We start from the raw sequence: 27,834 nt of genomic DNA, 5'->3' as shown, positions 1-27,834 counted from the left end.
GGAGCCTGCTTTGAATTCTGTCTTCCTCTCCCTCTGCCCCATCCCTGATCACACTCTGTCTCTCTCTCTCGAAAATAAATAAACATTAAAAAAAAATTAAGTCCTCCATTTTTCTCTTCTCTCTTGGTTCTTTCCCTAACCTCCAATTGCTATAAGTTAAGACTCAGCATAGTGTCAACTATCTTTTTGTTTCCCTGTCTTTTTCAGTCCATGACCTCAGGGCCTCATATTTCATCATTAAAGTTGTAAAAAGCACCTTTCAATTGGAGAATGCTTTTGTGTAAAAAATAATTTTGGGCTGATTCTTAAAAATAACTATTTCCTTCTTCCCACCACACTTGGTCATTAAAACTTAAGTCTATGCACAAAAGTACGATATATTTATCTGATCTTTGGTGATGCTAAAAATAATTTAAGAGGGATATAATATAGGAGGAAGAGTCATATTATCTAAACTGTAAAGCTGAAAGTCTTAGAGAAAGTTCTGGATAGTATCACAAGTACAATTTATAGATTCTATACAGTACCTGTTCTCTCTTTAAAAGCATTTTAGCAGTAAAAGGCAAGTTTTTACATTGTAAATTAAATATAATGATATAATTCATATTTAAGAAACTCAAAAAGCAGATGGTGTTAGAACATATAAGTAGGAGATACTCCCTCCATTTCATAGTTCACATTTCACAACTAGAGAATGCCTTTGATGACTCTTTATGATGTAGGGAAGGGAAGAGGACCCATTTGAAAATTGTTTAGTGTCAAAAGGAATTATTTGACTTTTTTACCTGAAACTTCCATTAATAGAGCTAGTTTTAGGTGGGGCTTGATTAATACCTCACATATCACAGCATCTTTGTCTGAGCTATACTTCTTTTTGGTATTAGATCCATCTTAAGCTGGCTTCCATCATCATAGCAAGATGACTGCAGATGTTCTAAGTTTTACATCTGAGTATCATACAAAGAGGAAAACTGAAAGGCTTCTTTTTTGCTACTCCCCTACTTTCACCCCAACATTTAGATATTTGATCCTAACTGGGCTAGAAATTAGATGTGATAAGTATTTACTCCAATGAAGATCAACTTGGCCTTGGGCAGACAGATCAACGGTACATAGCTAAAAAGGGTGTTTTACTAAAGAACACTTAGGGCCTTTAAATAGTAGCAGGGAAAAAGGTTGCTAGACATCCAATAACAGATGTTCAATAAAATAGATGCCCTACACTATTATAGTAGTAATGATAAATACAGAAAATACGATTAGTAATTGAAAAGAGTTTTAGAGTTACTCAACAAAATTGATTTTCACAAAAAATACTAAAAAAAGTTAACTTGAATTAGCAGATATCTTACCAAGCAAAAGAGAAAGAAATCCATAAAGGAAAAGATAGGCTTACTTAATTACATAAAGTTTATTTAAATGGGAAAAAAAGGACAATGTTAGTTTGGGAGATATATTTTCAAACCCTGGCATATAAATAAATGTATGGCAAGAAGTACCTATAAATTTATATGAAAACAAAAAACCAACAACAAAAAAATTAAGCAAGAATACAAGTGGGACTCTCACAAAAGAGGAAGTGTACATCATTGATAAACGTGTCAAATGATGATCTATTTCACTATTTATAAGGGAAAAGCAAGCTAAAACAACAATGAATAACTTTTCCATTCTGAATGTAAAAAACTTATAAAGAACAATAAAATGCATGCTGGCAAGGATTAAAAACATAGCACTCTATCTCTTGTTGGTGGGGTTGTAAATCACTACAATCTTTTGAGAAATAAGCTAGCAACATCAATTGCAATTAAATCTTAGGAACACTTTCCCATGGAATTATGTAATAGGATATTTAATGGTATTCAGATAAACGACATTAATCTTCTGATATGTATGTACAATCACCATAGGTAGTACAACTGTGCTTTTTATTTTTATATCATACATGACCATAATGTCATGTCACTTAATTTTAGATCACAAAATCAAAGTTGTTGATGAGGAGAGCCAAGGGATAATAAGAAGCTACTACTTTATCTCTAAACTTATTATTTTGACTAACAAAATAGAGGTGTTAATGAAAAGATGCCCACGAAATCAATTCAAATGCATTCAATTCAAGGGGCACCTGTATGGCTCAGTAGGTTGAGCATGTCCCATTCTTGATTTTGGCTCAGGTCATGATCCCAGGGTCATGGGATTGAGCCCCGTGTCTGGCTCCATGCTGAATACGGAGCCTACTTAAGATTTGCTCTCTCTCTCCCTTTGCCCCTCTACCCCACCTGCACTCTCTTTCACTCACTTTCTCTCTCTAAAATAAAAACAAATACAAAAGCAAGCCCAAATGCATCAATTTAAAAATGTGGGGCACTTGGGTGACTCAGTTGGTGGCACAGACCTTGGCTCAGGTCATGATCTCGCAGTTGGTGGGTTCCAGTCCCACATTAGGCTCTGCTGACAGATCAGAGCCTGGAGCCTGCTTTGGATTCTGTGTCTCCCTCTCTCTCTGCCCCTCCCCACTCTCTCTCTCTCTCTCTCTGTCTCTCTCTCTGTCTCTCTCTGTCTCTCTCCTCTCTCTCAAAAATCAGTAAACATTAAAAAAATCTAAATATAGTCAAATCAATTAAAGGCATATAGAAGTAGATTATAAAAAAAGAATAGTAAGCAGAAATCATTTATAAAGGAAGACACAAATAAAAATTACTCTTTTGGATAGATATCTGTATGAAAAGAATATTTTTAATAGAGTTTACCTATATTTTATTTTTCTTTTCCGGCAAAAAGAGTGCATTTATCCCTGATTAAATGCAAATTAATGAGAATTACACTTATCAAATGTTTTCTTTTTTTAAAATGTAATAAACCCAAAATCAAACTATGAATTAGAAATTACCATTGTTATATGACAGCACAGAGACTATCTTGCTACTAAGCTGCTTAGACCTCAGAGATGCACCCTACGTACAAATCTTTGGGCACCTGGTTTTCTGTGGAGGAAGTGGCAAAATAGCTTCCATCACTTATCAATAGAGCCCTATACTCAGTACTGGCCTTGCTCTGATCCTTGAGTTTCTTATAGCACCAAGAATTCCTTCCTCGGGAGCAAAAATAATGAAGAAATAAATTTGTACAATAAAGTAAACCCAAAATGTGTTCAGATGACAATGATCTAGACAACACTAGTACAATGAAAAAAGCCAACTCAAGATATACACTAAAATTACTTTAAAGACAGTACTCTAAAATTTGCACACACAGCATTGATTCAGCTTTTATCTTTAAAAAATGCATGTTCTTGGGCACCTGGCTGGCTCAGTCAGTTAAGTGTCCAACTTCAGTTCAGGTCATGGTCTCACAGTTGGTGAGTTTAGGCCCTGCGTCGGGCTCTGTGCTGACAGCTTGGAGCCTGGATCCAGCTTCAGATGCTGTCTCACTCGCTCCCTGCCCCTCCCCACCTCAGGCTGTGTGTGTGTGTGTGTGTGTGTGTGTGTGTGTGTGTATGAGTGACTACTTCTCTCTCTCTCTCTCTCTCTCTCTCTCTCTCTCTCTCTCTCAAAAATAAATATTTTTAATTTTTTTAAAAATGCAGGTTCTTAAAACCATATTTATACTGAGAAACATTTAAATTGGCTTTTATAATAAAATATACAAGTTACCTGAGCAACCACTGTTAATTATTCCTCAGCTATATTAAATAGCACTTATTAAAGAAATGTGATGGAACTCTGGTCATCTTTGTAAAAGAACAGATTTTTTTAAGAAAAAAAAAGCTGATATTTATGACCTAATTAAAAAAATTTAAATCTTTATAAAATATTAGTAGATAAAGTAGTTGTCTTTTTCTTCTGTCTCAACATTAATGAATTAAGACTAATAAAATCTTGGAGCACCTGGGTGGCTGTCAGTTAAGCATCTGACTCTTGATTTCAGCTCAGGTCATGATCTCACAGTTCAGGAGACTGAGCCCTGTGTCAGGCTCTGCACTGACAGCTTGGAGCCTGCTTGGAATTCTCTCTCTAACTCTCTCTCTTCCCCTCCCCCACCTCTCCCTCTCTCTCTCTCTCTCAAAATAAATAAGAAAAAAATATATATATATATATATCAAAAAAAAAAAAGAAAAAGAAAATCCTGATTGTCTTTACCTCTGAGTTCCTCTTATTTCATTAAAGTCACACTTTCTCTAAAAGAGTATCTTAAATCCTACGTTTTATTTTTAGTACCATAAAATAGGGATTTACTATACACATTGTTCATGAGATGCTTGCATCATGTTAAAATTATGTAATATTTTTAAACTTTATAAGTAATATGGGAAAGATAAGAAAAATATAAAAATGAAAATAATGCAAATCTAATTTTATATAGCTGATATCATTTCAGGAGTTAAGTATAACCAGCTCAGCACATACTTTGGATTGAATGTGCCCCCCCCCCCAAAAAAAATCTATATGTTGAAACCGTACCCCTCAATGTGATGGTACTGGAAGGTAGAACCTTTGGGAAGTAATTACAAAAAGATGAGGTCTGGAGGGTTGAGCCCTCCTAAGTGAGGTTAGCGGCCTTATAAAAGTCACTAGACAGTGTGCTTCCTCTCTCTATTCTGTCATGTGAAAATGCAATAAGTTGGCCTGCATTTCTGCCAACTTATTGGCAGAAGGAGAATTCTCCAGAAGGAGAATTTCACAGCATCTGACCATGCTTGCACCCCAATCTTAAACTTCCATCCTCCAGAACTGTGAGGAATAAATGTCTGTTGTTTATAAGCTACCCAGTTTATGGTATTTTGCTATATCTGCCCAAATTAAGATAGCACCTTATTTTTTGTTATTTGATATTAATTTACAAAGTAGTTGTCTCACTCTTTAAATCTTTTCCTTTTACAGTGCTTTTTACAGATAATTGCTATCATGTCTAAAATTTAAATCACTGGCTTTGAAATTATACAAGACCTTTTAAGATCCTATGCTCTTTAAATTTTTTTTTATTTTGATCCTATACTGTCTTCATGAAAGAAACATTACTTGTGGGGTGTCTGGGTGGCTTAGTTGGTTAAGCGTCTGACTTTGGCTCAGGTCACGATTTCATAGTTTGTGAGTTCGAGCCCCACATAGGGCTCTGTACTGATAGCTTGGGGCCAGAAGCCTGCTTCTCTGCTCCTCTGCTCCTCCCCAACTTGCCCTTTGTCTCTCTCTCAAAAATAAACATTAAAAAAGAACTTTAGAAAAAGAAAACATTACTTGTGCATAACAATGATACTGCTAAGACATGCATAGATCAAAGTAGCAGATTATGGTGGCCATGTTTGGGGAACTTCTCTACAAACACCCTCTGTTGTATGAATTGGTCTTTGGCTGTTTGAATCATATTTTCTGTTACAGCTGACTGTATATTTGACCATACTGAGTTTTCTTATAATAATCCAGCTATATATTTATAAAATAATATAAAACTCTTATATTAAGAGTTTTAGTTATTAAAAAGAAAAAAAAAATCTAACAGAAGCAGAGGAATCTCCTTCTTCTGAGAGGAGAATAGACCAAACATTCAGAAGGTTAAAGCAGAGAGCTGGTGGCCCCAGGGACAGAGTGAGAGGTAAGGAGTCATCACCCTGTCCTCTAATACCTCAGCACCTGTCTCTAGAATGCTCAATTATACTTCATGTCCACAATACTGTTATACACTTAAATATTTAAGCTACTTTGAGTGGGTTTCTGTGTCCTGGGGAAAAAAAAAACAGCCTTGAATAAAATGAACATGATTAAAATATGGTTGGTGAATGTTTTCATAACCAAAATCAGAATAAAAATGAGAAAAAATACAGTCATTGTCACTACCAGAGTTCCCTTAAGTTTCAGAACTGCACCCTTTTATAAATCAGCTAATACCTGTTAGAAATTCCCAGAATAGACTTGAGAACAGGTATGGAGCATCTGAGCAGAAACAGATAGCTGTTAAATGGCTTATAGGAGATAGACAGGCAGAAAGATAAGCCCATTAGGAAACAGAAATGGATGTTGGGAAAACACACATGGTCACAAAGTCTTGCCTGAACAAGAGCAACAGTTTCAAGTACAAAGTGCAAAGGTCCCAAAGGGGAATATAAGTTCTGATGTGAGAGAAAAGCATCTACCACTCAAGGTCCAATTTCGACTGTAGATCTCAGGGGAATATGGTACAGGAAGCAGATAATGATGTTTACATCAGGCAGAGTATTTAGACCAAGGATATACTTCTAGCCATCTGGGCTTAGGTTGACCACGGAAGATTTTCTTTTTTAATTTTAGAGTTCCCTTTCTTTTTCATAAGGAACATACAATGGTGATCTCTGTATTAAAATGTACTCTTTATATCATGTATTTATTATGTGTTCATGACTATACTTAAGGAGGAGAAGAAAAATTAGATCTTGTGTTTCTTAACCTTGAAAAAATGAATTTCCAAATAAAACATAAAAGGAAATTAAAATGAAGTATGAAAAACATAGGAATCAACAGAATCATTTTATGGGACTTGGGTATACCTCATTATCAGAAATTCTATGTTATATTACAAGAACTATTTGGGGGAAAACAGAGATTGAGAAGTGATTAATGACCATGTGCAACTACTATTTGTGACAAATGAGCATGGTGCTAAATGACTTTAAACCTAATAAAACGTAGAGAAGCATCACAAGATCAGTGATCTATATTTATGTACAGTGTACTGACTAATGGAAATAAACCATGATGTTGATTGGAATTTCTGAACAACTCATTCAATGAACAATCGAATGAATAAAAATACGATATAGAATTACTTTTAAACTTAGAAATTAGAGACTGGCATGACAATTTATAGATCAATAATGTGTCAATATTTTATTAAATACCCAAGGTGTCCAGTGAAAATTACTGAGGAAAAATGCACACATGAAACCATTATAAATAAGCTTTTTTTTGAAGCTACAATTGATAATTTCCAGTATATTACCTATTAAAACTTATTAATTGAAATGAGGATAAGACAATACCTCTCTAATAGATAAAGTTAAGAAAAAATACAAAAGAAAGTAATAAATATTGGTTTATAAAAATACTAGACTATCATTTTAATGCTTTTTAGGTTGCTTTCACTGTATCAAAATAATGATGTCCCCTCCAAAAATATCTTGTAAAAGTATGATTATCACTGTGGATTATTTGAGGGAATAAAAATTCATATGTAATAATATCTTGATATCTAAACTAATGCATCCAACCTGGAAATGAGTATTACTTGTCAGTCTGTTCTCCTCATTAATTTCACAGATAAGCAGTTATAGCTCAAGGACTTTAGAGATACTAGTAGCATTATGCTGATGGAGGATGATTTATGGGGTTTTGGTTGATGGGAGAAGCAAGAAAAGGACTATACTGGTTAAGAGTTTTGTTTTTTTTTTAATGGAAAGGAATCTCAGGACTAATAACAAGGATACCAAAGGAGAAATAAAAGCTAATACAGCAATGGAAGTAGTGCATACATTGGTCTCAGTGATCAAATGGGAAGGTGCACTGCAGACACTGGTGTGAGCCATTATTATGGGTGTGTGTACTATGTGTATTATATGAATACAAACATGCATGCGTGCATGTGTGTGGGTGTGTGGGTGTGAGAAGAGCTATTGTGTTGCACATCATAACTTGTCCTCTGGTTCACAACTGTCCAAGGGGAAAATAAGGCTCAAAGCTTAACAGCTCAAAATTCCTTGTTTTCTATATGTTATGTACAATATATACATACATTATATGTATATGGTAACCCTCACAAGTAAGGGTGAAGTCTTAATGCGAACCCAACTATTGTGGTTTAACATTATCTAGCAGCATAAGAACATATTCATGTCTAACTGAAGGTAATGGTCCCATGATATCCATTTGACGCATGGGATTTCTTCCTATGACGTTCAGTTCCTTAAATACCAAGATCTCTAGCACCATAGATTCTTTTGTCACGATTACCCTGATGTAGAATGTTCCTTGTCTCCTTGAACGCTTGGCTTTGCCCTCTACCCCTAATTTGCTATGAGCAATGAACATAAATAACTTTGGTTTGGAGATGAGTGAGCTGATACAGAACATTAAAAGAACAGTCATGGAAAGTAATGTGGGCATAAATTTGATTGTAAGTGGTCCCAGCAGAGTTGATGAAAAACTGGATAAACAAGATTAGATTGTTTTCCTAAGAAGTTTTATAGTCAAAAGATGCAAGAATAGTATATTATCTGCAACAAGAGAAAAATTAATACACTTGCTAAAATTTGAAGTTTTACTTGATGAAAAGTAATCAAGCATATCAAAACATAAAGTTATTTATATCTTTGTTTCCTAAATTATGGTCTGAGGACCTGCAGCATAGGCATCACAGAGAGCTTATTAGAAATGCATAATTTCAGACCTCACTTCAGTCATACTAAATCTGAATCTGTCTTTTTAACAAGATCCCCAGGTGACAAGTATGCACGCTAAGCTTTGATATACACTGGTTTAGATTGCCCTTAACTTTGGAGTTTTCATATATTTCATAAATACATTCCTGTTCTTATCAAAACTATTCAAAGCCTCTAGATATGTTTAGGAAATCATCAACATGTTTTGTAATTTCTTTGTACCAGCAAAACAAATGTGCATAGAAATCTATGACAAAATTAAAAGAACTCAAAATTCTGAAAAAACTAGAAGATATCACAGACCACAGACATATTATGCACGAAATAAACCTGAAAAGGGTATTCCCAAAGCAATCAGAGCAGCAGGAAACAGTGCAATATGTCAAGAGAATTTTATATAAAAAAAATTAATGGCTGAGCTTTTAGCACTGAGAAATGGCTACTATTAACCAAAATCAGTTACATTTAGAATATAAGCAACAGAGTTCAATATCATGCACCAGTCATCTACAGATTAATTTCAATTTTGGTGAAAGGATTTTCATTTTATTTTTAAGTAATAGCACCCTTTTGAAGAACAGAGATGCCAAAAATTATCACAGGGCAATAAAAATGATTTCTATATATTAATATAATTAATAAAGGATTAAGAACTGGCATCTGAGTTCATTAGAATCAGTGTTGATTAGAAAAGAGCATCCAACTTTGCCTACCGAGTTTTCAATCACTCCATTATATTTGTTTGCATCTGACCCTCCTAATCAGAAGATTTAAACAACACTGGCAATAGCTCAAGATAAACCAGAAGGATGAAAATTACAACATCAGCAATTAATTATTTGGGGATTACTTGAAACTGTTTTCCAACTCTAAAAAACTGTTTGAAAAAAAAATCAAGTGCTAGAGTTAAAAGAAGGGTTCAAAAATTTAAACAATGAATTCTGATCTTGGGTCCCACAGTCTACTAAGATATAACAATGTATACTATTAACCACATAAATTAAATCTGATAACCAAGTCAGGAAAGACAAGCCAAATATTTTCAAATTGTACACTCTAGGAGACAGCAGTTAGTTTTTAAAGCCATGAATGTATCTTTCTACACCATCACCAGAAAGGCCATTTAATTTGGCTCTGAATCAGATCGTTATACAGATGTTACATAGAAATCATTAAAAATTCTAATTGATTTTTAGTCAACAGAAGGTATACCAGATGTTACACAGTGAGTTTAGGTCATTATTCCATTGTCAAAAATTACTGGGAAGAATAGCAATTTACTTATGATTGTAATAAAATAATAGCTATAAAATTTAAGGTTTTCTCCTCTCAATACTTGTCTATAATTTCAAAGTAATTGAAAATCTCCTTCCTCAAGTTACATTTTTTTAATTAAGGACTGAAGGAATAAACATATTGAAAAGAAGGAAGGAAAAAATGATCTATAGCTAAAGGATACGGTTTGGGTTTTATTTTATTTTTTTTTCTCCCTTCTGAATGTTTTTCCTGTTAAAGTTGAAATCTCCTTAGAGAACATATGAATCTCATAACTTTTCTAATACTTCTTAATTCAAGAGGCCTTGACTTCCCTCAGTTTAATCCCTGCCAGCATTCTATGCAACTAATCATCCAATTTGGATAATTCCTCCAACTAGCTAGCTGTATTCTTTCTTCTTGTTCAATTATCTTCTCCTTCACCTCAGCAACCACTTTCCCATATCTGAAGTTTGTTATCTCTCAGTCTTTGAACTATTCATTTGGGAAAACTAGCTTACTGATCACAACTTCCTGCATCCAGTTACCATGCCCTCCATCTTTAAAGCCATTCCTATATTTCCCAGCCTATGAATCCTCTCTTGCTTTCACTCCCCATTTCAATACAGATCCTATAATCATTTAATCCAACAAACCCTCAGCAGGACCAAGAATTTTTCTTTCCTACTCTCAAATTGAGCAAAACATGTCTATCTTTGCTTAGAACCATCAGTATGTCCTCCTTAGCCCTGGCATTCATTTAGGTTAGATTATCTTCAGGAATAGATTATCTTCAAGGCCCTGAGCTGATTCAAAACTGGTCGCAGTCCTTGTGAATCTTAGGCTATGATTGGGTGATTCCTACTCCTAGGCTGTAATCCTTCAAGGTCTCATCTGAAAGCTAGGAAGTTTGCAAGAGAGCTGTTGGTCTGTAGGCCCTGATTATTTCCAAGTTTTGATTGCTGAAAAACCCCTGTCTGTTTTTCAGTGTTTCAGCTTCCACATCCTACTCAGCTACTTAGTCTCTCAACAGCTGTTTTGGAAGTGAAATCAGCAAGAAGAAAAACAGCTTGAACTGTCAGGTTCACCTATCTAGAATTCCCTTCTCTCCAGGATTTTGACTCCTGCAAATCTTGCTACTTGGGTAGCTCCCCCATGCTTTGTCTAACAAGTGATCTATTTTGCCCAGGTTACTAGCTCTAAATGGAAGAATTGCTCAGAAATAAGCTAGTTTCACTGTTCGACTGATTGATGGGCTATTTTTCCCTCTAGATTATAAATTCCCTAGAGAAAATAACTTTGTTCTCTTTCATCACTATCTCCCACATTCCTAGAATAGAGCCTGGAAAGTAGCATTTAATATATATTTCATGCGGAATGAAATGAACATGTTATAGAGAAGAAAAATGAAAAGCAGAAAAGTAAATAAATGGATACTAGTTGCAAAACTAGCATGTGGTAGAACTGGGGGTAGATCTAGGTCTAAAACTCAGACACATCACATTTGAACAACTCCTCTTAAAAAAACTTTTAACAAATTTATTAAAAATAAATATTTTATATTACTACCATAAACAACCAGTAAATTTTGGATTTTCATACATAATTTTATTTTTGTGATTATCATATTTTTATCACAATAGGGACTTCGTGAAGCATGCAGGCTCAGGTGCTAGACTACAGGATTGACCTGGCTCTGTCATTTAGCAGCCGTTTCACCCTGAATAGATCTCTTAACTGTTTTAGGCTTAGTTTCTGTAAAATACCGTGGATAGAGGTATAAAATTCACAGGAGTCTTGTGTATACGAATAACATCAATTCATGTAAGGAACTCAAAACACTGCTTGACACAAGCAAGACATGTTCAATAAATGTTAGAATGCAATAGCTGCTATTACATCACAAACTACTTCTCTATTTTATGTGCTACAAGATTTATGTAACAAATTGTCACTTCAGTGATTTACAAGTATTCCATGTAAAATATTTCACCCGTATATTAAGTTAACTCACAATTTGTTGTGATTTAAAAAGTTAATAACATTCTCAAATATGTTTTAAATTTCCGGTTCATGATTATGAACTGGGCACACGTTTTGCCCCCTGCTACCTCCTCCTATCTTTCAATTGCTGAAATAACAGTAAGGACAAAAGACATTTGTTCAAGTGCAGAGAATGTGAATGGGATAGCACAGCAGATTAACCCATGCAAAGGGAGTCATAGTCAAGGTCAGCTCAAGAGAAGGGAAGGCTTAATGAATGTGGATGCTGTTTTCTTTTTAGTGATAAGCCTCCCTTTCCCACTGTCTCACCCTGACTGACAGGTAAGGAGAGCAGAAGGTACAGGTTTGCCAATCTACATGTACTTCTACTATTATGGGGCCTGTAATCAGCACAACCACTTAGAGAACTGCACTACAATGGCAGGGAATCTGGAACAAGTCAGCTATAGTAATCCATTTAATTTTTCATTCATAAGTATGTGCAAACAATAAACACTAAGGAAAACAAATGCAACAAAAGCAAGAGAAAACTGAAAAACATGGGTAAGAAAGGAAACAAATAATTCAAAGTTCAGAAATATCATAATCAGCATTTTTAGAGAGATTCAAAAAGACATACTGCACATTTAAAAAAAACTCTTATTTCAAAGAAGCAATCACAGAATAAGAAAAATTCATAGAAATGAAAACTATAATAGTGAATATAAAAACAAAATATAAGTACTAAAAATGAAAAAAGTCCCCCAAATGTAGAGGATAAGAGTAAAATGATAGGATATATGAAGAGAAGGAGAGATATAGATCAATTCAAGAAGGTCAACATCAATAAACATACTTGTTTACCAGAAAAAGGGAATGGAGGTAAGTTATTACTTAGTTATTTTCTTAGTTATTACTAAAGAAATACCATGAACTGTTCCATGGCTAAATAAACATAGGAGTCTTCATAATAAAAGATGTCATAAAGGGCAGAATAAAAATGCACGTACTTAGACATACCTGGTTAAATTTCAGGACAAAGAGCAAGAAAAGATCCTAAAAACATGTAGAACCTTCCTCTCCTCACCCTCTTAAGATAAAGTCTGCTAGCACTTGATACCTTATTAGCAACTCTGGATTCTGAAAGACAATGGAAAAATGTCTTCAATGGGAAATGATTTTGTGGAAAATGATTTTGAATATTGAAAACTCTGGCAGTGAAATTATCAATGAAATATAAAAGCCAAAAAAAAGACATTTCAAACATCTAGTAATTCAGAAAATGTATTTCTATGCTTTTTCTTTTAAATTACTGGAAGATATCTTTGCTTAAACACAATGAATGAGAAATTCAAGAGAGGAACTGAGAGGCATAAATTGAAATTCAAGAAACTTTGTATATAAGACAGGAATATAAAAAAAATAAATAAATTCCAGAATGACAGCTGACCAAAGGATCTACTAAGAAATTATTTCAGATTAGCACATTCAAGATGTGATAAAAGAATTAGACTATGTTAGTAATATGACAGACAGCAAACATTTTTTCCTGACAAAAAATAAAACTAAGTGTAGGTGGAAATTCTTGGAAAAACAGAACAGTTTTTGAAAATGCTTGTTCAAATATAGTAACTGAAAATATGACATAATTCTAAGCAAGAGATTAAATTTTAGAAAATAGAATCCTATTGTTCTATATGCATGCATATACATAAACCTGCAGGCAAAAAAGTTTTGCTAGAGGTAAAGAATTATACTCATATACCCACAAATCAAACCACGTTATAGTAGCTACATAATCATAAAATTACAAATGCTATTTATTAAAATCCATTTTCAGAATGAATCTACAGAGAAAAATTAAAGATAATTATAGTTAATATATATTTTAATACCTAAAATTATTAAAGTATTATTATGCAGAATTAGAGATGTGGAAGCAGATTGGAAAAAAGTTAATAGATACTAAAGTCCCCATCATTCATTGTATGAAGTCAAAGATAACTGTTTTAAGTATATGGATACAAAAACAAAGATTAGCTTTATTAATTAAATTTATAAAGATCTCCAACTGATAAAACAAAGACAAAAAATAAACTCTTAAGGGATAGGAAGTTCACAGAATAAAGAGAATTAATTCTCATCTTCATTTTGGAGAAACAGTATAGTTTGCTCAGATGTGTTATATCAAACACACACACACACACACACACACACACACACACACACACACACCCCTTATTCACCAAAAGAACTAAAACTAGATATGGTCCAAAGCAGATAAATTTAAGAAAAGGAACTGTTGCTGGATGAACTGGGGAGACATCGGGCCCTGAGGCCTCCACTCAGCCCATCTCCAGGATGTTGCCTGGAGGTTGCAAGCAAAGAATTCAAGGACAGACCAGACAGTGGCTGAGTGGTACAAGTGAAGAGTTTATTAAAGAAAGAGTACACTCTGAAGATGTGAGAGCAGGTGAGTTCAAGAAATAGCTAACACCTAGGGCCTGGTTCTCTACCTTTTACTGACAATTGTAAACTAAGGGGTTGGGATATTTATTGTCTGGGGAGGGAATTTCTTTGAGAGCAGGGTTTCATGCCTTTTCTCCCTTACTGGTTCAGGGTCTCAGCCTTCTTTGTCTTGGGCTTGTCTGATTTCATCTGGCTTCTTGTGGCCCTGTTTATGGAGTACTGCCAGGAGAGGTTGCTAAGTTTCCTGATAATGGGCCTTGATTCCCACTTTGCTGGCCTTCAAGGCATCCAATTAAAGCCTGTCTACTCTAACAGAACTGGTAATGTGGATTAAGAGGGAGTCTTTTACTATTTATTTTTCTCCTTCAATTCTGTTTAAATGTTTATTTAGATGTCCTGTATTAAAATTATAAAATTGTTTTGAGGTTGGCTGAAATTTATTCCACTAATATTACTTGTATACCTAAGTAGATTCTCTTCATCATGCCAAAATTGTTTGAAATATATATGGATATTTTTCCTACCTTATGGGCCAAAGTCAGGCTGCCCTAAAATGGGCCATTTTGGCATGAATACCATTTTGAGTTAAAAACAATCCAAACCCAGCAGATTCAGAAAAAGCTCTATCTCCCCCTCTAACTGCCTGTTTGTATCAGAAAGAGAACTGTTAACGGATTCTGCTTTGCCTAAGAAACTTAACTGCATAATAGAGCAACCTTTGTTTTCCAAACATCTCCTGTCACCTTCCTACTAATGGTTTTTCTCACCTTTGTATCCTCAGATGCCTACTCCCATCCTTAACTCATATAAGCATCATGTTGCCTGTCTTTGGAATTTTCATTTCTGTGTGCTTTCTTTGTATATAGGCTATTAAATTTGATTTTCTCCTGTTAATGTGTCTCATGTCAATTTGATTCTTAGTCCAGCTGGAAGGACCTTGAAGGGTAGAGTAAATTCTTCTCCCCTGACAGTATGAAGGAAAAAATGATACATTATTCCTTTTGTTAGCTCAAGTAATTAGAAACTTTGTAACCATGATTACTAGCTTTTTTTTTTCAAATAATAAACATTCCACTATTTTTATGACTCTCCATATCCTAATATTTCATTGTGTTCTAAACTCTTTTCCTGGGATCCACAAACCTATTAAACATCCTTTTTTTTTTTTCTGATACAGGTATAATAAAAGAAAAATTACAAATAAAAGGATAATTAGAATAGACATGATGATATGATTTCACACATTTGGTTTCCTGAGTGAATATTGTATACACAATTCAAAATTTATAATATATAAGCAATATGTGTCTATATCCAGACTGGGTGTGATATATAGAATGGCTTCCATTTTTACCTTTGAATCTCACTTAACTTTTATTGTTGATCTTTATGTATGTAGGATTTATTATTTAGAAAAAATGCAAGAAAATACCCTGATGAACTATAAGCATCCTAGCAGAATATTATGTTTAAAATACTGATTATTACTCATAAAGTAATGTAAGACTAATTCTAAGTGCTTCCTTGTTGGTCATTAGCCACTTTTTGGTCTATGAAGTAACTCAATATATATTTATATTTACATGTTTATAATTAGAAAAAGATCATCTCTATAAATCCTTAATCTAATACCTCACTGGGAAATTATATCTTAGAAAAAAAAACAACCAATAAAAATTTTACAAGCTTTTGGATGCTTTTTAGCATGTTTCACCTTCCTTATTGTGAGAATAATCAAATTTAAAATGTGTACTATAGCTTTATAAATATATTTAGGTAATCTTTTAAAATATGACCAAAATTCAAAGTATAAAATATAATTTGTAAGATTAAATATGTAAGTATTCACACAAGCAAACATTTGTTTTAAAATTAGAATATGAGTTTTAGATATGTAATGCAATTTGAATTTATGTTATAATCTTTCCTTCCACTGTAATTTGGTTGCTGAATAGCAAGGCCCCATGTAAGCTGCCATAGAGCTGTTAACTTATTTTTTTTAAGTCTGTGAGAGTTCTCTTTCCTCTTGTTTTTCCTTAAAAATGATTGCAATTACCTGCAGTGATTTGATGCACCTGACACTAATTGCATTCTTTCTCTGAAAACCTACATGACATCACATTGCCATCACAAAGCAAGAAGTTTATGCACTTGTTGACCTTCTAAGCTGAAATGAGAATAAACACAGGCATTCCATTGAGAAATAGTGTAGATAATTAAGAGGCAATCTCTGTAGGACGACAGTTGTTATTTTACTTTAGAAGATAAAGGCATAGAAAACTAGATCCATTATTTTCTTCTTATTTTGATGAAAGGATAAAATTAATAGTCTTATTTCTTGAATATTTCACTGAGTTTATATAGCTAAAATGAATTCTATACAACTGAAGGAAACTGAATAAGGACTAGGTCTTAGATGATATTAAGGAATTATTGTTCATGTAATCATACTATTATGGTTATTTCTTAAAGTTTTTAACTATTAGATAAATATACTGAAGTACTTATGAGTGAAATGATATGATGTCAGGATTTTCTTTAAAGCATTTCAGGAAAAAAGGGAAAGGGAGAAGAAACAGAAGGGGAGAAAAGAAAGGAATTTTAGATGACATAAAGCTGATAGTTTTGAAGCTGAGTAATGGTACATGGAAGTTCATTGCACCATTCTACTTTTGTGGGTGTTTGAATTTTTCTGTAATAAAAGATACTAACTAAAAAAGAAACTTTGAACATAGCCAAAGAGCTCAAAAAATTATCATAGTGGTCTATGATTTATATCTTTATGACAGAACCATATTGTGTTGCTAATATTTTTAAATAGATTATAAATCTATTTCTCTCTCTCTCAAAAATAAATAAAACATTTAAAAATTTTAATAAATAAAAAATAAAAGATATCCCCCACACCTAAATATATAATAGTGAGTTCTTACATATTATTAATTTCTAGAACATGTTTATGTAATGCTTTATGGAGGTAAAGAGAATCTGGCTGTGGAGCTGATTTTCATAGTTACTTTATCAGTCACTAATATGTTTATATTTATTCAAGGACTATAATGCTTATAAAAACTGGTAAAATTTTACAAAGACACAATTGATAAAGTATTAAGTTACATTATCACTATTTAATCTGTTACACTGGAATGTTATTTTCAAAAGAGAATTTTTACCTTTCAAGTGGGAAACATATATATCCTTTAGAAAAATAACTCAGAAAACAATTCTAAATAGCACTTTATTCTTCTGACTTCTTCCTCATTATGAAAGAAAACAAAAACACTTTTGCAAAGAGATAATAGGATTATGCTTCTGCATACAAATCAAAAGAATTTATTTCAAATGCATTTAAGCTTGAGAAGAAAATTAATTTAGTGGTTTTAGACCAGTCAGTATGCAGATTTTACCAAATTTGAAAAAGAAGTCTTTTTCAAATGTATACTCATGAAAGATGCATAATCTATCTTCTTTTATATTCATTTCGCCATTTATAACTTTCCTTGTCCTTATTTCCCATTCTGACTTTTCCATATATCATATCCTGGGAAGAATCAGCAGTTTTTAAGCTTTAAAAATATTCCATTATTTTTTTGAAATTTTATATATATATATATATATATATATATATATATATATATATACACACACACACACACATATATATACATACATAATGTATATATACGTATGTATATATGAAATTATGTATGTGTAATATATTTTGTTGAGGTATAGTTAACACACAATATACACCAATTTCAGGTATACAATAGTGATTTGATAAGTCTATATGCCATGGTATACTCACCATAAGTGCAGCTATGCAATGCTATTACAATATCATTAACTATATTCCTTACGCTGTATCTTTCATCCCTATGATTTATTCATAACTGGAAGACCTGTACCTCCCACTTCCCTCCATCCATTTTGCATACCCACCCTTACCCCATCCCCTCTGCAACCACCAGTTTGTTCTCTGTATTTATGGGTCTGTTTCTGCTTTTTCTGATTGTTTATTCATTTGTTTTGTTTTGTTTTGTTTTGTTGATTCCACATATAAGCGAAATCATATGGTATTTGTCTTTCTCTGACTTATTTCACTTAGCAAAATGCACTCTAGGCCCATCCATGTTGTTATAAATGGTAAAAGTGCATCCTTTTTATGGCTGAGTAGTATTCCACTATACATATACACACATATACATATATGTATATGTGTGTATATGTATATATGTATGTGCCACATCTATATCTATTCATCTATTGATGAACACTTGGGTTGCTTCCATGTTTTGTCTATTGTAAATAATGATGCAATAAATATAGGGATGCATATTTCTTTTCAAATTAGTGTTTTTATTTTCTTTGGGTCAGTACTCAATAGTGGAATACCAGATAGTATGTAATTCCAATACATATGTAATTTAATTTTTTTAAATTTTTTGAGAAACCTTAATACTGTTTTCCATTGTACCGGCACCAAATTACATTCCTGTCAATATTGCATGAACATTCTTTTTTCTCCACATCCTTTTGATACTAGTTATTCTGATAGGTGTGATATAATATCTTACCATGCTGTTGATTTGCATTTCCTTGATGTTAGTGATGGTGAGCATCTTTTCATATGTGTGTTAGCCATGTGTATATCTTACTTGTAAAAATATCTATTCAGGGCCTCTGCCCATCTTTTAATCAGATTATTTGTTTTTTTAAGAATATTCCATTTTTTTAAGTTTATTTATTTTGACAGTGAGAGAGAAGGCATGAGCAGGAGAGGGACAGAGAGACGGATATAGAGACAGGCTTCACACTGCCAGTGCAGAACCTGACACAGGGCCCAAACTCTAAAACTATGAGGTTATGAGCTGAGTCAAAACGAACAGTCATATGCTGAACTTACTGAGCTACCCAGGTGCCCCAAGAATATTCCATTCTTAATTATTAATATCATCCCATGGACATATTATACTTCATAAAAATGTAGGATATAAGGAAAATATTTCAAGGGTTTATAATTCTCAAACTATTCAAAATTATTCCAAAATATGTAAAATTGAAAGGAACAGAGGATGGGTATGCATGTGTTCATACATGCATTTAGAAAGAAACAAGAACAAAAACAGACTGAGAAAAGCATGGAAGAACTAAGAGATTAAAAAGGGAAATGGTTAGATCATTATTATGGAGATACTATCAGCTGATATATTTTAAGAATTCTAAAGGGGGTATTTTTTTGACAATGTTCATTACTCAGTCACCTGGGCAAACACAATCCATTTGCTGAGGGAAAGCCACAAATAACAGAAGTATGGATTTTTTAGATTAAACTACACTAATTTTAATCATATATACTGATCATGATTTTATTTTATCTCAGTGGAATATGTTTTTGACTTCCTGATATAATGTTATCAGGAATGATATTACTTTGAATCAGGAAGATAAATGAATTGAGAACTAAAGGAAGAAAGAAGAAACAAAATAAGTACAACCAGAGATCTAAATTGTAAATAGGTTTGTGTCTGTGCCACTTAGGGTATGAAACAAAATTGAATAAAGACTTGTATCACAGAGAAACATGATCTTCTCACTAAACAGAGATTTTATTCTAGGCAATAGCAAATGACTAACAAGAAAGGAATCTTAAGGCAATAGGCAATGAAGAAACATAGGCAAGGCTTTCATTATTTCAGAATTGAATGGGGCATCTGGCTGTGGAATGGTAAAGGAAGGCATCTGATACCCTATCGGATGTATATATAAACAAATGATCAAATCCTCAAAAAACATCCATTATTTGCTTAATGACATATACTGATATAAATTATAATGAAGAGATAGTGGGAAAAAGGAAATTAGAGACCTCAACGATAAAAGAAAATTCATTTAAATGGCAAGACAGGTAGAAAGTAAAGGATTTTGACGCAAGTTGTTAACTACATTAAATTTTATATGAAAATATCCGCAAAATTATAGATTACCTTCAATATTCCTGACATAACTTTGCAATAAGCACATACAATCAAAATATTTTTGAGAGTTACAAGTATCACTTGGAAAAAGTTTTTTTAAACGTCGTATCTAGTTTACACATTTATTCTTTTCTTTCCAAATACCAGCCAGAATATATTTGTTAAATTAATAAATTGTATCTGCTCTGAAAAACATAGCTAATCAATGGATAGTAACTTCCATAAGACAAGATGGAAATATAACTGAATTGAGGAAAGAAAGAATCACATCTAACTAGAGCATATGCTAAGGACGATCCCACCAGGAAAGCGAGTGACTGAAACTCCCAGCAGTTTCTGCAGACAAGTGTAGAGCATAAAGAAGCTTGGGAGGAAAGTAGATATTTGCAGTAGTTACTTGGTAGGAGCTGGGCAAATCAAGCAATTTTAGAAACCTGTAGGATCTGCAACATAAAATGTAAATGTAATTCTCATCTCTGCCATGTACAGGGTGCAGAGTGTGTGCATATTAAAGCAGGAGAGAGAAGTCAGGCCAGACAGGTAAGAGTGCCTAAGCTATGGTTGGCCCAAAACAACAAACCAAGAGTACAGAGGAGAAAGAAGCTTGGCATAAGGCAGAGAACATCTCTGCATACCCTCCTTATTTCCCACAAACAGTTAATATTAAAAAAAAAAAAAGAGGTGGGGGAGTACACCCAAAATGGGAATGTCAGGGTAAGGAGGCAAATTTATATTTCAAAAACTCATACACCTCAATTTAAAAAAGAAAAAAAATCTGATTAAAAAATGGTCAGAGGAACTGAATAGACATCTTTCCAGAGAAGTCATACAAAGGCCAAAAGATACATGAAAAGATGTTCAACATTATTCATCATCAGGGAAATGCAAATCAAAACCATAATGAGCTATCACCTCACCCTTGTTAGAATGGCTGTCATCAAAAATACAAGAGATAATAAGTTTTAGTGAGGATGTGGAGAAAAGGGAACTCTTGTATGCTATTGGCAGGAATGTATAGTGGTGCAGCCACTATAGAAAATAATATGGAGGTTCCTCAAAACATTAAAAATAGAATTACTAAGGCATCTGGGTGGCTCAATCAGTTGAGCATCTGACTCTTGATTTCACCTCAGGTCATGATCCCAGGGTCATGGGATCAAGCCCTGTGTCAGGCTCCATGATGAGTGTAGAGCCTGCTTAAGATTCTCTCTCTCTCTCTCTCTCTCTCTCTCTCTCTCTCTTCTTTCTCTCTCTCCCTCTGCCCCTTCCTCTACTCATTCTCTCCTCTCCCCCTCAAATTAAAAAAAAATAGAATTGCTATATGATCCAGGAATCCCACATTGGGACTAAATGGAAAGGAAATATATTGAATGAAAAGGAAAACAAGATCTCCAAGAGAGATCTGCACTTCCACATTCACTATAGCATTATTCACAATATCTAAGATATTGGAAACAACCCAAGTGTCCATTAATGGATGAATGGATAAAGAAGATTTTGTATATGTATAAACAATGGAACAATGGAATACTATTCAGACATAAGAATACGCCATTGTGCCACAACATGGATGGACCTTGAGGGAATTATGCTAAGTGAAATAAATCAGACACAGAAAGACAAATACTGTATGATATAATTTATATGCGGAATCTAAAAGCTGATCTCATAGAAACAAAGACTAGAATGGTGTTTACCATGGGCTCACAGATGGAGGAAAAGGAAAGATGTTGGTCAAAGGATACTTCCAGTTATAAAATGAATAATTCTAGAGATCTAATGTACAGCACAGTGATTATAGTTAATAATACAGTATTATATACCTGAAAGTTGCTAAGAAATTAGATCATAAATGTTCTCCCAACAACATAAATAGTATATGTGACATGATGCAGATGTTAGCTAATACTATAATGGTAATCTTTTTGCAATATTAGTATATCAAATCAATATGTTGTATACCTTAAATTTACATAATATTATATGCCAAAATATCTCAAAAATTAAAAAAAAACATAATATCTTAATAGAACTGCAAAAGACACACATAGACAAACCATCTAAGGAAGCTATTGATATATTTGAACAAATAAGAAACATAATAGCATCTACCAATGCAAAGTAAATATGAGAAACCATTCAAGGTCTTTACCTTGGTAGTGGTGGTGAGGAAACAAGATTACTTTTACCTCTTTAGAAGATTTCTAGCTTCCATATGAAGACTGAACTTATGCAGGATTAGTTGACCACAGGTGAGTGATGATGGCAATTTTGTCAAAGACGGAGACAGGAAGATTGATGTTGGAGACAATTTACAGGAAAGAGACTCTAAGGAGTCAGCATCAATAGGATTAGTGAGTGAGAAGCAGGAGACAAGAATGACTCCCAGATATGAGTCTTAAGAGAGAATGATAAATTCAATTTTAGACATGTGACCTGAAGTAGCTATCAAAATTAACTGTTTTTTAAATGTTAAAATAACCCATGAACTTGGGATTTCATAAATAATGCATCAATAAAGTTTTTTAAATGTTTATTTATTTTTGGGAGAGAGAGCATGAGCAGGGGAGGGGCAGAGAGAGAGGGAGACACAGAATCTGAAGCAGGCTGCAGGCTCTAAGCTGTCAGCACAGAGCCCAATGTCAAGCTCCAATCCATGAACCATGAGATCATGACCTGAGCAGAAGTCGGGCGCTTAACCGACTGAGCCACCCAGGCGCCTCTAAAATGAGTTATATTTTGAGCTCCACGGGATCTCAGCAGAAACCCAAGACATTTGAGAATATAGCATTTGATAAAGGTGACATTTTAAATATATGAAAAAAAGAATTATTTTATAAATATTGATGGAAGAATTTGTGGAATCCAGGAAAAAAACAACTAAGTGACATCCCCAGTTTACTTGACAAAAAAAAAAAAACAGGAAAAATTTTAAACATATATTAAAATGCAGAATCTACAAATATAAAAATATCAGAAGTCAAAAATAAGTTACAAACTCTTCAAAATTGAAGGGAAAGGCTTTTAAGTTTTTGACTCAAAATTTAAAAATTAAGACCATAATCAAAATCGAAAGACAAATAACAAACTGGGAAAAATATTTGCAGTTTATAGCATAGAAAATATACATAAACTCTCTCATACATAAAGACCTCCTAGAAACGGATAAAACCAACCCTAAAGAAAAATGGTAAAAATATATGAATAGGAAGTCTGCAGAAAAAGAAATACAAATAGTGGCTTTTAAAATGATTCTCAACCTCACTTTTTTTTTTTATTTTTTTTTTTAAATTTTTTTTTTCAACGTTTATTTATTTTTGGGACAGAGAGAGACAGAGCATGAACGGGGGAGGGGCAGAGAGAGAGGGAGACACAGAATCGGAAACAGGCTCCAGGCTCTGAGCCATCAGCCCAGAGCCCGACGCGGGGCTCGAACTCACGGACCGTGAGATCGTGACCTGGCTGAAGTCGGACGCTTAACCGACTGCGCCACCCAGGCGCCCCTCAACCTCACTTTTAATATTAGAAAGGAAAAATTGAAACTATCCTGAAATATTATTCTTCATCTACCATATTAATACAAACATAGAAACTTGAAAAAAATATTGTAGGGAAATAACTTTTCTCAATTTTTGATGTGACAAATACAAAATGAAACAATGGGGTAAATTTGGCAACATAAATATTCATCAAATTTACAAAATCCTGGACCTTTATATTCAGTAACTCTTATGCTGGGGTCATTCCCTACATATTTATATGTGAAAAACATCATAAATTTCTATCACTGATTGTAGTAGCAAAAGATTAGGGGAAAGCTAGATAGGCATTAACTGGAGACATACAAATGAATATTGGTGTATTAGACAATTTAATACTATGTAGATATTAAATCAATGAAGTTTTTTATATTACCAATATAGAAATATCTCTATGGAATAAGTCATAAAAATATGCAGAATATTTTAAAATATGCTAAATTTGAGGTACATATAGGCAAGCAAGAATATATATTCAAACTTGTTTACAAATGAATAAAACCTTTAGAAATATGCAATAAATGTTTACTTCCACATGGGCCATTCTGCAGGACTGCAGTAGGAGGGGGAATTTCACTGTGTACCTGGTTTTATACATTCAATTATGGAACTATATGTCTGATTTAATTCCAAACTTAAATAGACTCTTTATTTTAAAAACACACTTCTGTTCTTTAAAAATAGGTATAAAAATTAGGTTAAAATATTTTGAATCTTTATTTTTCATAATTTTAGTAGAAAAATGCTAATATTGAGAACTCTTTTAAATTAAACCACTATCATATAATAAATATCTGCAAAATATTCAAAAGATAAGAAAATATTAACTTAAATAGACCAAATAAATATTCACTTTCACAGCAATGCACAGGAAAGTATTTGATATCACTTCTCTCTCAATAAAACACAGCAGGACAAGAGAATATACCAAGACTATTTTTATTTAAAAAAAAACGCATTTGGGGAAACTTTTTCTATTTTACCACTTCCATACTATAAAAGGTGATATTGCTAACATGATATTCTGTCAATAATACTGTAATAGGAAGAAACTACATCAATGATATATTTGGTTATCTTCTGATAATGATTTAAAAAAAATCCCTGAGGCTATTACTTAAATAGAAAAAGTAAATGATATTCAGTCTGAATTCTGAAGGGAGATCCACAATAAAATGCATTATTTTAAACTATGTTCCATAAGTGAGATGTAATCTATTTCTATTAGCCTCGGGTTTCTTTCCTTCTCTCTTCTAGCTCCATAAACAAAGGAATATAACTGCATTATACATCTTTTTTTTCAACAGCAACTTAGATTTCCAAAGGGTATTTAAACCATACATTCATTAAACAGTTTTATTTTTCCACTTCTGCAAAGGCAGGGAAAATAATGAGGAGAGATATACTTCTTATAAGGTAATAATAACCCCTGCTAACAATTACAAGTATCATTTTTTTTTTACTTTCTAGGTGAATTTTTTAGTGATTCCTTTGATCCCCTTGTGTTAAGATAATATTTTTAAAAAGAAATTTTAAGCAACAAGGAAGAGACTCTTTTGCACAACCTTTTTAAAATATCCGTCCAATCTGTTATTGTGACTTTATCTGCTATATTTTTCTTTGCACTTACCATTAATTTCAGATGTCATAAGTTATTATTTATTTTTACCCACAAAAATGTAGTTCCCTGTTGCCTAGCACACTTGGTGAAACATCTGTTAAGTTAAATTGTTATTACTACATGTTGTATATGTTATCATATATATACATTCATTTGAAACATTATAGAATTCTTCCTATGTGCAGAGACAAAAATGACCTCTATGAACATAATGGTGGAAAAATATATGTTTCTTACTTCTGCTTTTATCAAGCAAGGCAAAGTGTATCAAAGAGCAAGCAGAGCAATAACGCACAAGCTACGCTTGATGAAAATAGGAGGCATCTGTAACTTCAAACTCCAATATAAGAAACAGGAAAGGAGAGCAAACCTAAGTACTTACAGGGTGGGAGAACAAAGAGGAGAAAGGCTGAAATAAAAGATTAAAGTAAAGGCGGGGGTCTATGTACAGTGGAACTGACTCAGTCTTTTTAAGGACCAGCTGGATCTGACAGTCCTTGGTCCCATCCTCTCCGCAACACACAAAAAATTTGCATGATATATTGTTTCTGGAAATTTAATAGTATAGCTCTAAACTTAGAACCCCATTTCAGAAATAGGGCAAAGGTGAAGTACCAGACCACAAACAGAATAATGGTCATTTATCCTCTTCATTTCTATTTTTTTGTTACATCGAAGAACGCAAATAAAATTATTTTCATATAGCTTCACTTTCTTTAGAGTTTTATTATTCAGTAAGCCACCTCTACTTTTAATTAACCCTATGTGCACACACACAAAAAAATGAGAATATAAAAAATTAGGGAGAGAGATCTGGAAACTACTTGCTGATGCATTCCAAACTCTATTTCAAATTGGAACCCCAGGATCTACCCCTCCAGTTTTGTTCTTCCAATTTTTTACTTCATACTTCCTCATATAATTGTCAAAATTATTCCAGGCGCTATAATGTTCATTTGTGTCTTTGTTGGGTCCTCAAATGGTCTTTAAAAGTGGTGAAATATAGTTTCATTTTTATCTTAAGACTGCTATCTCCCTCAGTCTCTTGATTCCTGAATAGACCTGGGAACCATGGTTTTCAAACAAGAGATTTCATGCTTTTTTTTTTTTTTTTTGTTAGCATAGCAGGAAACCTTTGTACGTTGGAAACAAAAAGAGCTTAGTTATCTAAAATAAAGTTTAGCTACAAGAAAGGATGACAAGGAGAAATTAACATTTGGGATTTTAAACACCTCAATTACTTTGGTACCAAAAAGAAGACAATATAAGTGATTAAGTTCCTCACACTATTATTCTTAGACAACTTCTTGATAATTTTTTATTCTAAATTATAGAAATGACTCTCCCAAATCAGATATCACTATCTCTGTAAATATGACCATTACCCTGTTTTCTGTACCAGAGATATTTGGGGAACCTGGAACAAAACCTCCAAAAATTTATGCTACATCTCTAAGTAGTTAAAAATAAGTCAGCAGAGGGGTGCCTGGGTGGCTCAGTCAGTTGAGCGTCCGACTTCGGCTCAGGTCACGATCTCACAGTCTGTGAGTTCGAGCCCCATATCGAGCTCTGTGCTGATGGCTCAGAGCCTGGAGCCTGCTTCCGATTCTGTGTCTCCCTCTCTCTCTGCCCCTTCCCTGCTCATGCTCTGTCTCTGTCTCAAAAATAAATAAAAACATTAAGAAAAAAAATTTTTTTTAAAAAGTCAGCAGATAATACTTACACTTCCGTTTTTTTTAAAGTAAACTCTACTACCAATTGGAGCTTGACCTCACGACCCCAAGATTAAGATTCCCATGCTCTACCGACTGAGACAGCCAGGCGCCCTTCAACAAATGTATTTAATGCTCCCGGGACTGAGCATTTAAGAATAAGCACAAACTTTCGAAATACTAAATACTTTTCCACATGACCATTTGAATATGAATTTGGGGAAATGACAATTTTTATTTGGTTTTTAATTGGGTCAGCAAGGTTTAGATTAACACAACTTCAATCTTCAGCATAAAAATAACAAATGAATATATGTTATTATTAAACCTGATAATTCACATAATATTGTGTGTATAAGAATTTGGGAAAAAATTATTTTTGTTTTTTAATTTGAAAGAGAAACAGAGAGGATGAGTTGGGGGGTGGGGGGAGGCAGAAGGGGTGAAAGAGAATCTTAAGCAAGATCCACACTCAGCATAGATCCTTATAAGGGGCTCAATCCCACAAGCCTGGGATCATGACCTGAGCTGAAAACCAGAGTCAGACACTCGACCGACTGAGCAACCCAGGTGCCCCAAGAAAAGTATTTCTAAGTTTAAATGATAAATATGTTTTATTTGGAGAAGTTAGTTGTGGGTAAACAATATTGTAATTGAAATAAAGGAGACATAATATTCCACTTTTTAAATCACAGCATCAACTAATTAAATGGATAATTATATGCTAGTTTATTGAACATTTTTCAAGTTTTCAAAATCGTGAAGAACCATATATTACAATTTTAAAGGTAAGTATTATATTTTCTAATATGAAAATATCTTTTTAAATATTAAAGTCCTCTAATGCCTGTTTGATTGAAAAACCATCAAC

At 33.4% G+C, this 27,834-nt stretch overlaps 1 long non-coding RNA gene across 1 annotated transcript; it reads right to left on the bottom strand.

Annotated features, from left to right (window-relative positions):
* Positions 1-5,100: 5,100 nt before the first annotated feature.
* On the bottom strand, positions 5,101-27,078 carry LOC115521247. The gene is made up of 3 exons (XR_003971000.1): positions 27,022-27,078; positions 16,189-16,194; positions 5,101-5,113 (listed from the first exon to the last, which is right to left on the bottom strand). It is a non-coding gene; the product is annotated as an uncharacterized LOC115521247 (long non-coding RNA).
* Positions 27,079-27,834: the final 756 nt, after the last annotated feature.

The sequence above is a fragment of the Lynx canadensis genome, chromosome C1 (assembly GCF_007474595.2).
Source record: "Lynx canadensis isolate LIC74 chromosome C1, mLynCan4.pri.v2, whole genome shotgun sequence".
Taxonomy (NCBI): domain Eukaryota; kingdom Metazoa; phylum Chordata; class Mammalia; order Carnivora; family Felidae; genus Lynx; species Lynx canadensis.
This window is presented reverse-complemented; position numbering and strand designations above follow the sequence as displayed.